Here is a 12,122-nt window from a genome sequence, read left to right on the forward strand (position 1 = left end):
TTTGTCTTCAAAGTGAAAACGCAGGCAAATTCCAGACTAAAAGCTGGTCTGTGTCTATATTGTTGTAGATTTATTTAGGTTTTTCCTAGTTTGCACTTGGTTGGTGTTTTTGCCTTGTGCTGAAAGAGAATTTCACAATGGTGAAGGTATTCACTGTAAACAAACAACTGAACAATGATGAATCTGTTTTGTCTAGGTAGTTTCCCTAAAAGTGTTTCAGCTCAGTTTATTCACAGAAAAGTTCTTAATACAACATATTCAGACACTAAGAACATCAAACTACTCATGAACAATGTATAATTTATATAGTGAAACAAATTTTAAATATGCCATCCATTAGAACACAATATTATTGAAAAATGCAGTCTGATAAATATGGATCATAAATGCGTTAGATTTAATAAAGTGAAATTAAAGTGAGATTAAAGGGGTCATATGATGTTGCTAAAAAGAACATTATTTTGTGTATTTGGTGTAATGAAATGTGTTTATGCGGTTTAAGGTTCAAAAAACATTATTTTCCACATACTGTACATTATTGTTTCTCCTCTATGCCCCACCTTTCTGAAACACGTCGATTTTTACAAAGCTCATCGGTCTGAAAAGCGAGGTGTGCTCTGATACAGCTATCACAGCTATCCAGTGCGCTGTGATTGGCTGAATACCTCAAGCGTGTGACGGAAATGTTACGCCCCTTACCATACTGTGATGGAGCGACGAGACAAAAACATTCAAACCCATTATAAACGAGGCATTTGTTGCATCCAGTGGGGACATAATTACTGATTATAATGACTTATACTGTCTTTTTACGCATTGCTTTGCATCCCTCCGCGTAAACATAAAACCATGTCTGCATTTGTGATCGGAGAAATGACAAACAACAAGCCCTACTCTACACTGCTCAAAACTCGCGTTTGAATCATCAGTGGCAAATCCTTTAAATATGAAAACGTACTTACAGTCTGTGAGTCAGAACAGCCAGCATTGTAGTCTACAATGAGTTTGAAAAAGAGTAGGGGTGTAACATCGGCATCCTGGCTAAATTCGCCCATTGGCCTCTGGCCATCATGGCCTCCTAACCATCCCCATATCTGCTGATTGGCTTTCTCACTCTGTCTCCTCTCCACCAATAAGCTGGTGTGTGGTGGGCGTTCTGGCGCAATATGTCTGCCGTCGCATCATCCATGTGGATGCTGCACACTGGTGGTGGTTGAGGAGATTCCCCCTTTCTATGTAAAGCGCTTTGAGTGCCCAGAAAAGTGCTATACAAATGTAAGGAATTATTATTATTATTAGTCTACTCTCCCAAGATCAGGAAACAGTCCTCCATAAAATGCGCTGCACACATCTGAATATTTGGGTTGAACTGTTCTGGAACAGTGTTGTAAATACAACTTTGAACATTTGGACGGCGTTATGCAAATCTTCCCACACAGCGACGTAGACATGTGGGGGCGTGTTTACACAAGGCATTTTAGGAAGGCATGGACGAGTTTTAACTTTTATAAAGAATATCTCTTTGGGCTTGAGACTTTAGTCTTTGCAACTTATGGGGGATCTTATCTATGCACGAACAGCTTGTAACACTCCAAAGAGAAAGTGTTACGATGCGTTGCATCGCGCCGTGTAAACATAAAACCATGTCTGCATTTGTTGCTATGTATTTGATTGCTTTAGCATAGCCTGTATTATTTACTTTTATTATATATGGGATTATTTTTACCCCATATTGTCCTTAAAATTTATGCTGGTTTCAGCATGACAATCTTATTTTCTTAAACTGTCTGTCTAAATCAGGGGTCACCACACTCGGTCCTGGAGGCCGGGCCGGTGTCAGAGTTTAGCTCCAACTTGCCTCAACACACCTGCCTTGAAGTTTCAAGTATACCAAGCAAGATCTTGATTAGCTGGTTCAGGTGTGTTTGATAAGGGTTGGAGCTAAACTCTGCAGGATACTAGCCCTCCAGGAACAAGTTTGGTGACCTATGGTCTAAATCAGGGGTGCCCAAACTCGGTCCTGGAGGGCCGGTGTCCTGCAGAGTTTAGCTCCAACTTGCCTCAACACACCTGACTGGAAGTTTCTAGCATGCCTAGTAAGAGCTTGATTAGCTGGTTCATGTGTGTTTGATTAGGGTTGGAGCTAAACTCTGCAGGACACCAGCCCTCCAGGACCGAGTTTGGCCCTCCAGGAACAAGTTTGGTGACCTATGGTCTAAATCAGGGGTGCCCAAACTCGGTCCTGGAGGGCCGGTGTCCTGCAGAGTTTAGCTCCAACTTGCCTCAACACACCTGACTGGAAGTTTCTAGCATGCCTAGTAAGAGCTTGATTAGCTGGTTCATGTGTGTTTGATTAGGGTTGGAGCTAAACTCTGCAGGACACCGGCCCTCCAGGACCGAGTTTGGACACCCCTGGTCTAAATGTTAAAGTTACCATCCGTTTGGATGAAATATTCCTTGATGGCATTATTCTGGATTACTTGGTCTATTTTTTTCTTCATGTCATATAATAATTTTCTCATTATAACCCAGTTACATTTCCCTCCAAACTTTTAATTTATATCGATGGCAAAACACATCTAACATTAGTGAAACGGCAAAGCCACCATGACGAGTCTCGGTTAACCATCAGCTCTGGCTGCGTTTCGAAACCTAGTGAGCTGCCTACCTAGACAGCATTTTTGGGCTTTTAAATCAGCTACGCTCACGTGTCACTCATCATAGCTGTTTTAGAACCTTATTTCTCAATTCCCCTAGAGTTCCCTACGATGTCCAAAATGCCTCACGTGTTCGCGAAGCCCAAAAGTGCAGTCTAGCTAGACAGCTCACTAGGTTTTGAAACGCGTCCTCTCTGTGGCCACCATTTTGGAGGTGAGTGTGTAGAGTTGGAGGAAGTGCTCTGAGAGCAGCGCTTGAGCTCTTCCTGCAGTTGCAGGGATGAATGCATGAATGCGAGAGAAGAAAATGGCGATCGAGCAGGACAAATGTTTCCCCTCCTAGACTACAAATGTGTTGAATTTCTATAGCCTTATTATTTGCTTTCATTTCATCTCTACTGCACTTTAAACTACAAGAGGTGAGTCTTGCGGTTTGTTCGTGTGTATGTTTGCGATTTTAACCATATAAGCGGTATAAATGATCGAGCAGCGTATCTGCGATATCTAAGCTGAGCTCAGCAGTGGAGGCACGGATGAATGTTTTACCATGTTGTTTGCGTTTGCATGATAGTTAAACAATTTGATTGTTTTTATGAATAGTGTCTACTGTCTGCATTGTCTAAAAAGCAAAATGCATCTCTGTGTGGTAACGTACATTTCTTGAACATTGATCTCCTGCTTTCACATAATGGCATCGAAGTGACATTGCAGTCGGTTTCTTTAAGTGTGTCTAACGTGTTTACAAATATAAAAGTCGAGCTTATGAATGCACAGCGTTTAAACATGAGATTTCATGCGTTCTGGGACCGTTTTCTGTAATGTATTTAGAAAATACGTTGATTTAATTTAAATGTTTAATTCGGCGTCCTGCAACTTTTCTCGACGTCGACTCGCTTTCTAATTGCTACCAGCAGCATTTGATCCATAATAATTCAACCAAAAATACAATTTGTGTCGCAAATCGGCTAAAGTGAGCATTAATAAAACCGTGTTTGATTCGTTAAGCTGTTAAAAGACAGGCTTTAGTGGCCAGCTGGTTTGTTAGCACTCTTAGCTCAGCTGCTGAATTGCGCACATCAAGGAAAATGATATTTAATAATTGGATAACCAGTTTGCTTTCATTATAAACGCTTTATTCGCTTTAATAACTTCACGGAGTGCCGAGCGTTAAATGCTAACTTAACAGTTAACGTATGTTTATTATGTTTATTTTGTGTTTAGCTTCGCTGTCACGGCAGCTAACACCAATGAAAAATGCCACAGAAAAAGCTGTTTCCTTCTCCCAGACCAGAGTAAAGAAAATAGACATCACGAGGTCGCGCTTTGAGAGTAAAAGTTGTTTAGAAACATGTTTTGAGTGCGTTATATTGTAATGTTTTGTAAGGGCAGGTCAAGGTTGCTGGTTAGCAGCAGCTGAAGCCAGCGGTGGGGGAGGAGGTCTCGCTGCTCTCTGCCTTTAACCGTCTAAATAAAGTATACCTAATGTTAAACTCACTTGTCACTTGTTTTATTTTGAAGAAGTCTTTTTCTTTATTAATCACGTATTGTTTTAGCTAAAAGTAAGGTTATCTAAAGAATGCAGTCTGGTTGAATATTATAGACTGCTGTTCATGCCCGGTTACTCTGATTTACAATTAGAAGTGTGTCCGTCCATCTTTTCCTCATTTCCCACTGTGTAAATATGGCGAGAGGCGTTGAGTTGATTTTGGTTTCATATTGTGGTGTATGATGTGATAGGATGTTTGTGGTTGCCATTGGACAAATCACCCAAGTATGTGGCACTTGCATTAGCCTGCTTTTGTAGTTGCAATTTCACCAGTAATGAAACTGAAAATTGTAGAAAGAAAAATTAGCTCTATATTTATTATTTTCCTAGACTGTAAGGTGCAAAAAGGTTGCCTTGTCATTGCACACTTCAGTGTTGTTCACACAATATGTAGCCATCTGTCCAAGAATTAAACTTTGCATTCACCTCACTAAAATTGTCAAGCTACATAATCCAGATCTACTTTGATTCTGTGAAATGTTTTTGTAATAACTATTGGTTTTGTCAGCATTTATGTACTAGAGAATGAAAAGTGAATGGCAAATTCTTAATTGAACATCTGTGTTTGTTTCCTTGCAGAGAATTGGATGCTATTGCCACCAAAGACATTGAAGAGAAGCAACACAGGTGAGTAAGTACGCTCATCTCTCTATAGTCATTTTCAGTTGTATAGATGAGCGCTTGGTTTTTCCGAAGCCTGCATCCTTCTGGGCTTTTCCTATTCATGCCTACACTGGGCAGCACTAACAAAGCTGGGTCAAAGCAGCTGCTGCTGGTGTAAGCAAATGCAGTTCCGTTTGAATTAAAGGGGTTCCCAGTGCTGAGTAGGCTTTGCTGTTTTAAAATGTTCAACAAAAACAGTGTTTGTGTAGCTCTTTGTGACGCTACTGTATTGCAGTCATGAGTCACAAACACTTGCCTCCACTGTTTATAGCTGCCGGAGTTTGTTGTCATTTTAATATGTACCAGATTAAAAACTCTGATCAAGACATCAAGAACACTTTCAGTTTGATTTGTTTTTGTCTTGATGCAGAGAAGCATCTGTATATTGCTTAACCATCATGCTTTTAAAGGGGTCGTATGATGCGATTTCAATTTTTTCCTTTCTCTTTGGAGTGTTACAAGCTCTTGGTGCATAAAGAAGATCTGTAAAGTTGCAAAGACTAAAGTCTCAAATCCAAAGAGATATTCTTTATAAAAGTTAAGAGTCAACCACGCCTACCTAAAACGGCTCGTTCTAACACGCCCCCACATGTCTATGTCACTGTGTGGGAAGATTTGCATAACGCTGCACGAATGGCGCAACGCGTAAAAAGACAGTATAAGTCATTATAACCCATAATTATGTCCCCACTGGATGCAACAAGTGCCTTGTTTATAATGGGTTATCACAATATGGTAAGGCATCACATTATGGTAAGGGGCGTAACATTTACGTCACACGCTTGAGGTATTCGGCCAATCACAACGCACTCGATAGCTGGCCAATCAGAGCACACCTTGCTTTTCAGACCGATGAGCTTTGTAAAAATCGACGCGTCTCGGAAAGGCGGGGCATAGAGGAGAAACAATAATGTACAGTATGTGGAAAATAATGGTTTTGAAAAAGTTTTTTTTAACCTTAAACCGCTTAAACACATTTCATTACACCAAATACACAAAATAATGTTCTTTTTAGCAGCATCATATGACCCCTTTAACTCCAAGTTAATCATAGACAGCTTTTGAGTTTTTCTTATCAGGGAAATGAACATTGCCCCTGTATGGTCATAATCACGTCCACACCTAACAGTGCCAGGGACTAGATCATAACACATTTGCTTTCACAGTTTGATCGCGTATTGTATTTCTAGCATTTAAACCATTTTTTTCTTGTTCTTGTTTCTTGAAATGTCATGCTCGCATATGATCACAATGCTTTTCCTCTGTTGACGCATAATGAGAAAAGCCAAGTTTCGTTTTGGTCATATTAGTGACTCAGATCTAGGGTTGCACAATTTGGGGGAAAAAGAATCAAATTGCGATTGTTCTAATAAAGACTGCGTTAAAGTTACAGGTTTGCTGTACCTTATATATCAATATGACTAAGTACTAGTAAATAGAATAATAAACTAAATAGGAAATTACTATTGTAATATTTCACTGTAAAATAAGAAATCAAATATTTTAGAATTATACTTTACTGTACAACTGTAAAATTACATTTCTAATATTTATGGCTGTCTTAATTCAGTTTCAGATGGTAAACCATCAAGCTTTTGTTTTGGCGGAAAACTGCAAGGAGCTCCTAAAGCTTCTCTTTTGTTGGCAACAGCCGGTTTATGAGTGTTTGTCATTACAAGTTTGGAAAGATGGTTTGCATGTTGCGTTCACAAATGCATGTTAGAAACAACCCAAAAGAGCACATTGCAGAGATGAGTGGAGCAGCAATTACTGTGAATCGAGCTGCTCTGAAACATTGAAAACACTGGATCATGAGCTGCTTGTGTGTAAATGAACACAGTGCCTCGCTTCACTCTGAAACAGTTAAATTGCAGCCTTTGCGATTTGACAATCGCACTAAGCCATATCATGTTTTCGGTGTAACTTTGATTAATTGTGCAGCCCAGCTCAGAGCAGTTAGGCTATTATTTAGAATTATTTTATTTTTTAGATTCATTTATTTATATTTAAAATCTTGCAGTGACATTATATGTGCTGTTATGGTTTTGACTGGTCTTCTTTCAGCTGTGCTTATTATGTTGGCGCTTCATAAACAGATGCCCCTGTCTTTGTGTTTGTGTATGGGAGACTTCTGTTGTTGAGACGGCCATCTGGTTTAACACTTTAAGGAGAAGAGGTTGTTCCTGGGGGAGGGTCAGGGCTGTGAGGCCCCAAGCTCAATCTTGATAGGCTGACTAGCCCCTGGAAGTGGCTATATTCTACTTTTCACGTCAGATACTTGTTTGGCCCTCTCACATATTTATGTGATGCTATGGGCTTATTTTATGAGCCTGTCATATTTTGTCAAGATTTCTTTTGTTTTTTGTTTTTTGTGCCGCAAACTAATGGCAATGAGAAATCAAAATGCAGTTTATTTTCATAATGCATATTTCTGATCTTACTGTGAATGATTCATTGGTGCACATTATTCCAAATAGGACTGTCATGCTATCAGATTTCCAATACATTAATATTGTGACCAAAATAATTCACAGTAACAATATTATCACTATATCTATAGAAATTTTGAAAATAAAATAATGCTATAAGTCAGATTCATCCTTGACATTGTTTTTTTTTTTTCTTTTTTAGCCAATGAATGAATTTAGCCAATGAATGAATTTTTTAGCCAATGGGGTGTCTGAAACCCCGTATTATGTAATCCAAAAAACCACACTGGAGTTCACTTTTTTGTTTTGTCAGCAGTAGTAGCTGCACACTGTCATCACCTTTTTCTGTTTGAGGACAGATGGATACCAGCATTAACCCAAAAGTATACTTTGTTTTTTTTATGTGTATGAAACAACAACAAAATACCGGCTACTGCAGGAACAACAGAAGCTTGCATTCACAAGCACTTGTGTGAGGGGATTATGAGATACACTCTTAAAAATGCTGGGTTAAATATAACCCAGCGCTGGGTTAAAAAGGGACAAACCCAGCTATTGGGTTGTTTTGACCCAGCGGTTGGGTTCAAAACAACGCAACCGCTGGGTCAAAACAACCCCAGCGCTGGGTTATATTTAACCCAGCATTTTTTAGAGTGTAGTTTAAAATAGTACGAAGACTATTTTATCGGTCGTAACTTCTGAAGAAAGATGGTGCCCACACTGGACAAAGATGAAACTTAGAGTGCGTGTCGCCCACCTGTGTTCGCGCAAACTGTCAAATAGTATCCTTTGAAAGGCTACACTTCGTCTGTACACTTAAGCCCAAAGTATACTTCATTTTGTTCTCGTACGTTAGCGTATGCGTACAGTCAAACGCGTAGCCGTTCAAAGTATACTCCATTTGACGTTGTGCGCAAACGCAGGAGGTCATCACATATGCTCTAGAAAGCTTCATCCATGTCTATTGTCTGCTCTATTTTTCCCTGTATGTTATAATGACCGATAATAATAAATATTTTTGAACCGTTTTAAACCAAAGCTGAGCTATCCCATACCCTCTCGCTCACAAGCACTTGTCAATGTGAGCCTCTGTTGTTGTTGATTTTGTTCTGTCACTTTAGTTTCATCTTCTACTGTGAAACAACGGCCCGGGACAGTGTTGCCACCTTGAGGCACAACTGATTACTGCAAAACAAATTCAATGCGCATTTGCGACCTGCGCGTACATGTAAAAAGAGAAGTATACTTTCGGCTTTACCCTTGTGTGCACATTAAAAAAAACCTACGCAAATATACTTTGGGCTTTACAGCGCAAGACTGCCACCTACTGTGTTGCACTGTAAACCAGTTACTGGTGCAGAATTATTAACAATATTACCGTATTTGCTGTGTTAACATAATATCAACTACTTTGACAACTTTTTGTTGGACATTTCCAATGTCTCTTATTTTAAACTACCCCCCGTCCTGTTTAAACAAGCACTAGTATATTACTGTTAATGTACAATGCATAGTAAGTTGCTGACCTCATTAAGCTCACTTACTACATAAACATTGTGTATCTTACATAGATTAGCAGATCATTTTGCAGAACTAGTGTTGGTAGCCAGGGAAAAAGTGCTTGCCGGTTTGACCCACAGAGATAGTTGGCTGTTTATAGAGGAGTAATTTCCCAGTGTAATCCGTTAAGGAGATTACCAGAAGCTTTCTCCCTTTTACTAAATGCGTTGCTGCATCATTTATTTGGAGATGTAGCTATGGGTAACTGTTAGAGTTGCTAAAAATGAAGCCAAGTTATCGAGTCTTCTCTCCCATTTGATCCTTTCGTTTTCAGGGAAATCATTCGAAACACTGATGGAGAGTGGACGGAGGAAAGTGTAGAGCTCATTGGAATGACGATAAGGAAGAAGGGGCTGGTATAAAGGTAGGAATTATTGTCTGTTTATGGGACTTAAAATGGCCAATAGCATTTTTAGTAGTTATTTTGGGCTCAGTGTATGGTCACGGCATAAGCTACCGTGGCATGTTCATAAATGAAATGGCATTATCTGTTTACTTCTGATTAGGAAAGAATAGCAAAGCCCTCTTATCTTAAGTGACCATACTTTGCCATTTATGCAGACCAAGGCACATCATAGAAACTTGTCAGTGGGTGTAGCATTTTTCCACTGAGTGATGTGGAAAGGCTGATAGCTCAGGTCTTTATCTCTTGACCTTGTCTTCGCTCTCACAGTAGCTTAAGGCTAAACCCAGCGGTGTGACTGGCACTCGGTTCAGTGACTAAATGCTCTCCTTGGAAAAGAGTTTGCAGGGGTGTCTGTTGGTTTGCTAAAATATGGTCAAATTAAAATAATTTGTGGACAAGATGAAATTTAATCAAATAGGTTATATAAAACCCTATAAAAATTTTCTTTGATTAGAGAAAAGACCTTAAAGTATTGTGACGTAAATACTGCATTGGCTTCATTCGTAATCTGCTGCTCCGAGATTTGCAAAGCGAATATCCAAGAATCATGTTTCCAGTACCCACCCCTCCCTGGTTACCCCGGTGACTTTTTACTTATCTGTAGGCCCAGATGTCCTTGTGTCTTCATGATACTGAGCGATACTTAAGCAATAAATTTGACTCTGTCTTATTGGCTGCTGTGTGCATAACAATGTTTTGCTCCTTTTTTATTTTGACTAGATAATAAACATGCACTTACACTTGTGTTTGTTCCTTATTTCATCACTTCAGTTCATACAAATAATACCAGCTGGAAACCATTTAGTCTCACATAATTTTGAAACATGTCCCAGTCTACCTTTTAGTTTTTCCTTCCACCTTTTATTTCTAACAGCTTGGTCTATGAAAAGTCAAAAGTTTGTCATGGTCTTTTTTTTTTTTTATGAGCAAAACCTTAGGGTCATACAATGGAAAACCCTTCAAGAAATGATTTGTAGCGTCTGTGTTTTGCGACGAAGGTTTAGTTTGACTAAATCACCTAGCTGTTGCTTAGCAATGACCATGCAGAATACAGACAATGTTCACTTGCGAGGAAGAGCCACTGGCAAAGGTGTTCTGCATTAACTCAGAGGCTGAAAAAAGCACTTAAAAATGCCAAAAACAAAACTCCCAAGAGATAGTACCTTGTCCTGTCGGCTTTAATAGTTATAGATTACTGACATAACTGACGCCAAATATGGACAGCCGTTTCAAGTCAAGACCTGTTCGTGCATGCTTGTAATTTTAAGACAAATTGCAGACCTGATCATGTCTGCAAGTTCTTTAGGGAGTGTTGAAGAAAGTGTTTTTTTATTGTTGCTATTTTTTTTATAACTTGACTCCACTTGCTTTAGCTTGATGTTTGAACAAGCACAAACTACAGTGATTTTTCTTGTCATTTTTGCATTTCAGCAGTGAAGAAATTAATTAGTATTTTTGGTGTTCCTGGAAAGATGCATTCAGATTAGGGGTGTGTGATATTGGCAAAAAAAATATCTCAATATTTTCTGGGATTTTATCAATAATGATAATTAGACGATATTTTGCTGAGTGTGTTATTGTGCCGATATCTTAAACTGACTCCTAAAGTTTATGATATTCTTCATATTCTGTGTGGTGGTCAGTTCACACTGATAGAAATGAACCTTTTTCAGTCAGTTTAAATTGATTTTTACCTATAATGGGCATTTTTACCTTTATAAAGCCAATTTTTTTCTAAAAGTGAATTATCTTTTCAGTCAAATTACATTAGAATAAGACATTTGGGCTGTTACCAAGTAAATGAAATCAGTATCAACAATTTATCTTTGCAATGCAGAGAAAACGCAGAAGCTGCATCAGAAGTGGCATTTAGATGCATTTACACACTGTTTAATGCAGGACATGAATGCATTTAACCTGCAGTTTCAAATGCATAAATAATGCTTTGATATATTGAACATAAAACGTTAAATATTGATATTTGAAATTATTTAAATATTAAAAGATACTTTAAATGTGAAATTAAAACCGCCAGTAGGTGGCAGCAAGTCACTGTTAATAAGTGAGTCATTGCGATTGAACCGAATCATCTAAACGATTGATTCATTCATGAAGGAAACGCTCTCATGTTGCTCAGAGACACAAAACCGCGTTGTGGCTATGTTTGAAATTATTTTTGTTGGTGAAAAAGCGCAAAAACAGGCAATATGTTATCTAAAACCAAGCGGCAACCTCCCCGTCTCTCTCGTGAAACCAACACGAAGTGACTAAGGGTGCTTTCACACCTGTAGATCGATTGCTTTGTTCCGAAACAGGAATTAAAATTATTACAATGTTGCTTTTTATTCTTGGTGCGGTTCGCTTTCAGATGGCAAAGTTTATAAACGGACCAAATTTGTTAATACAAGTCACGCGCGAGTAAACTGTTGTCTCATTGGTCAAAGTTCCACGGTTTATTTTCCGGGATTCCACTAGCTGTCACAGCTGTCATCCATCAGGATGGAACGACAACAGCTTTGTGGGCTTATTGCTGGGTTATTTTTTTTGTAGCTGTCCTTATGTTAATTTATCATTTTGAGCAGGAGTCCAGGATTCATCGGGAAAACATTTTTTAAGATGCACCTACTAGTAGGGATGTAACGATTCACTCAACTCACGATTTGATTCGATTCACGATTTTGATTTCTCGATTCGATTCACAATTATTTTTTTAACAAAATGAGATTTTTTAAATTTAATTTAAATGTAAATGACAACTACATTTTTAATTTTAAACAAGCCCCAAGTCAAATAAATAAGTAACACAAATAAAAGAAATCTCTTCATATAAACAAACTAAGGCTTTGTCTGTGCTCTTTCCA

The 12,122-nt window shown here is 38.6% G+C and overlaps 1 protein-coding gene across 1 annotated transcript in view; it reads left to right on the plus strand.

Annotated features, from left to right (window-relative positions):
* The first annotated feature begins 2,930 nt into the window (after positions 1–2,930).
* Positions 2,931–12,122, plus strand: part of LOC107654452 (trinucleotide repeat-containing gene 6A protein-like) — a 39,671-nt gene continuing 30,479 nt past the window's right edge. Inside the window, exons 1-2 of the mRNA XM_016441521.1 lie at positions 2,931–3,076; positions 4,783–4,830. The gene's annotated coding sequence lies outside the window, so the exon portion shown is untranslated. The remainder of the gene's footprint in view (positions 3,077–4,782; positions 4,831–12,122) is intronic.

This window comes from Sinocyclocheilus anshuiensis, unplaced genomic scaffold (genome assembly GCF_001515605.1).
Source record: "Sinocyclocheilus anshuiensis isolate Anshui unplaced genomic scaffold, SAMN03320099.WGS_v1.1 scaffold419, whole genome shotgun sequence".
Lineage (NCBI taxonomy): Eukaryota > Metazoa > Chordata > Actinopteri > Cypriniformes > Cyprinidae > Sinocyclocheilus > Sinocyclocheilus anshuiensis.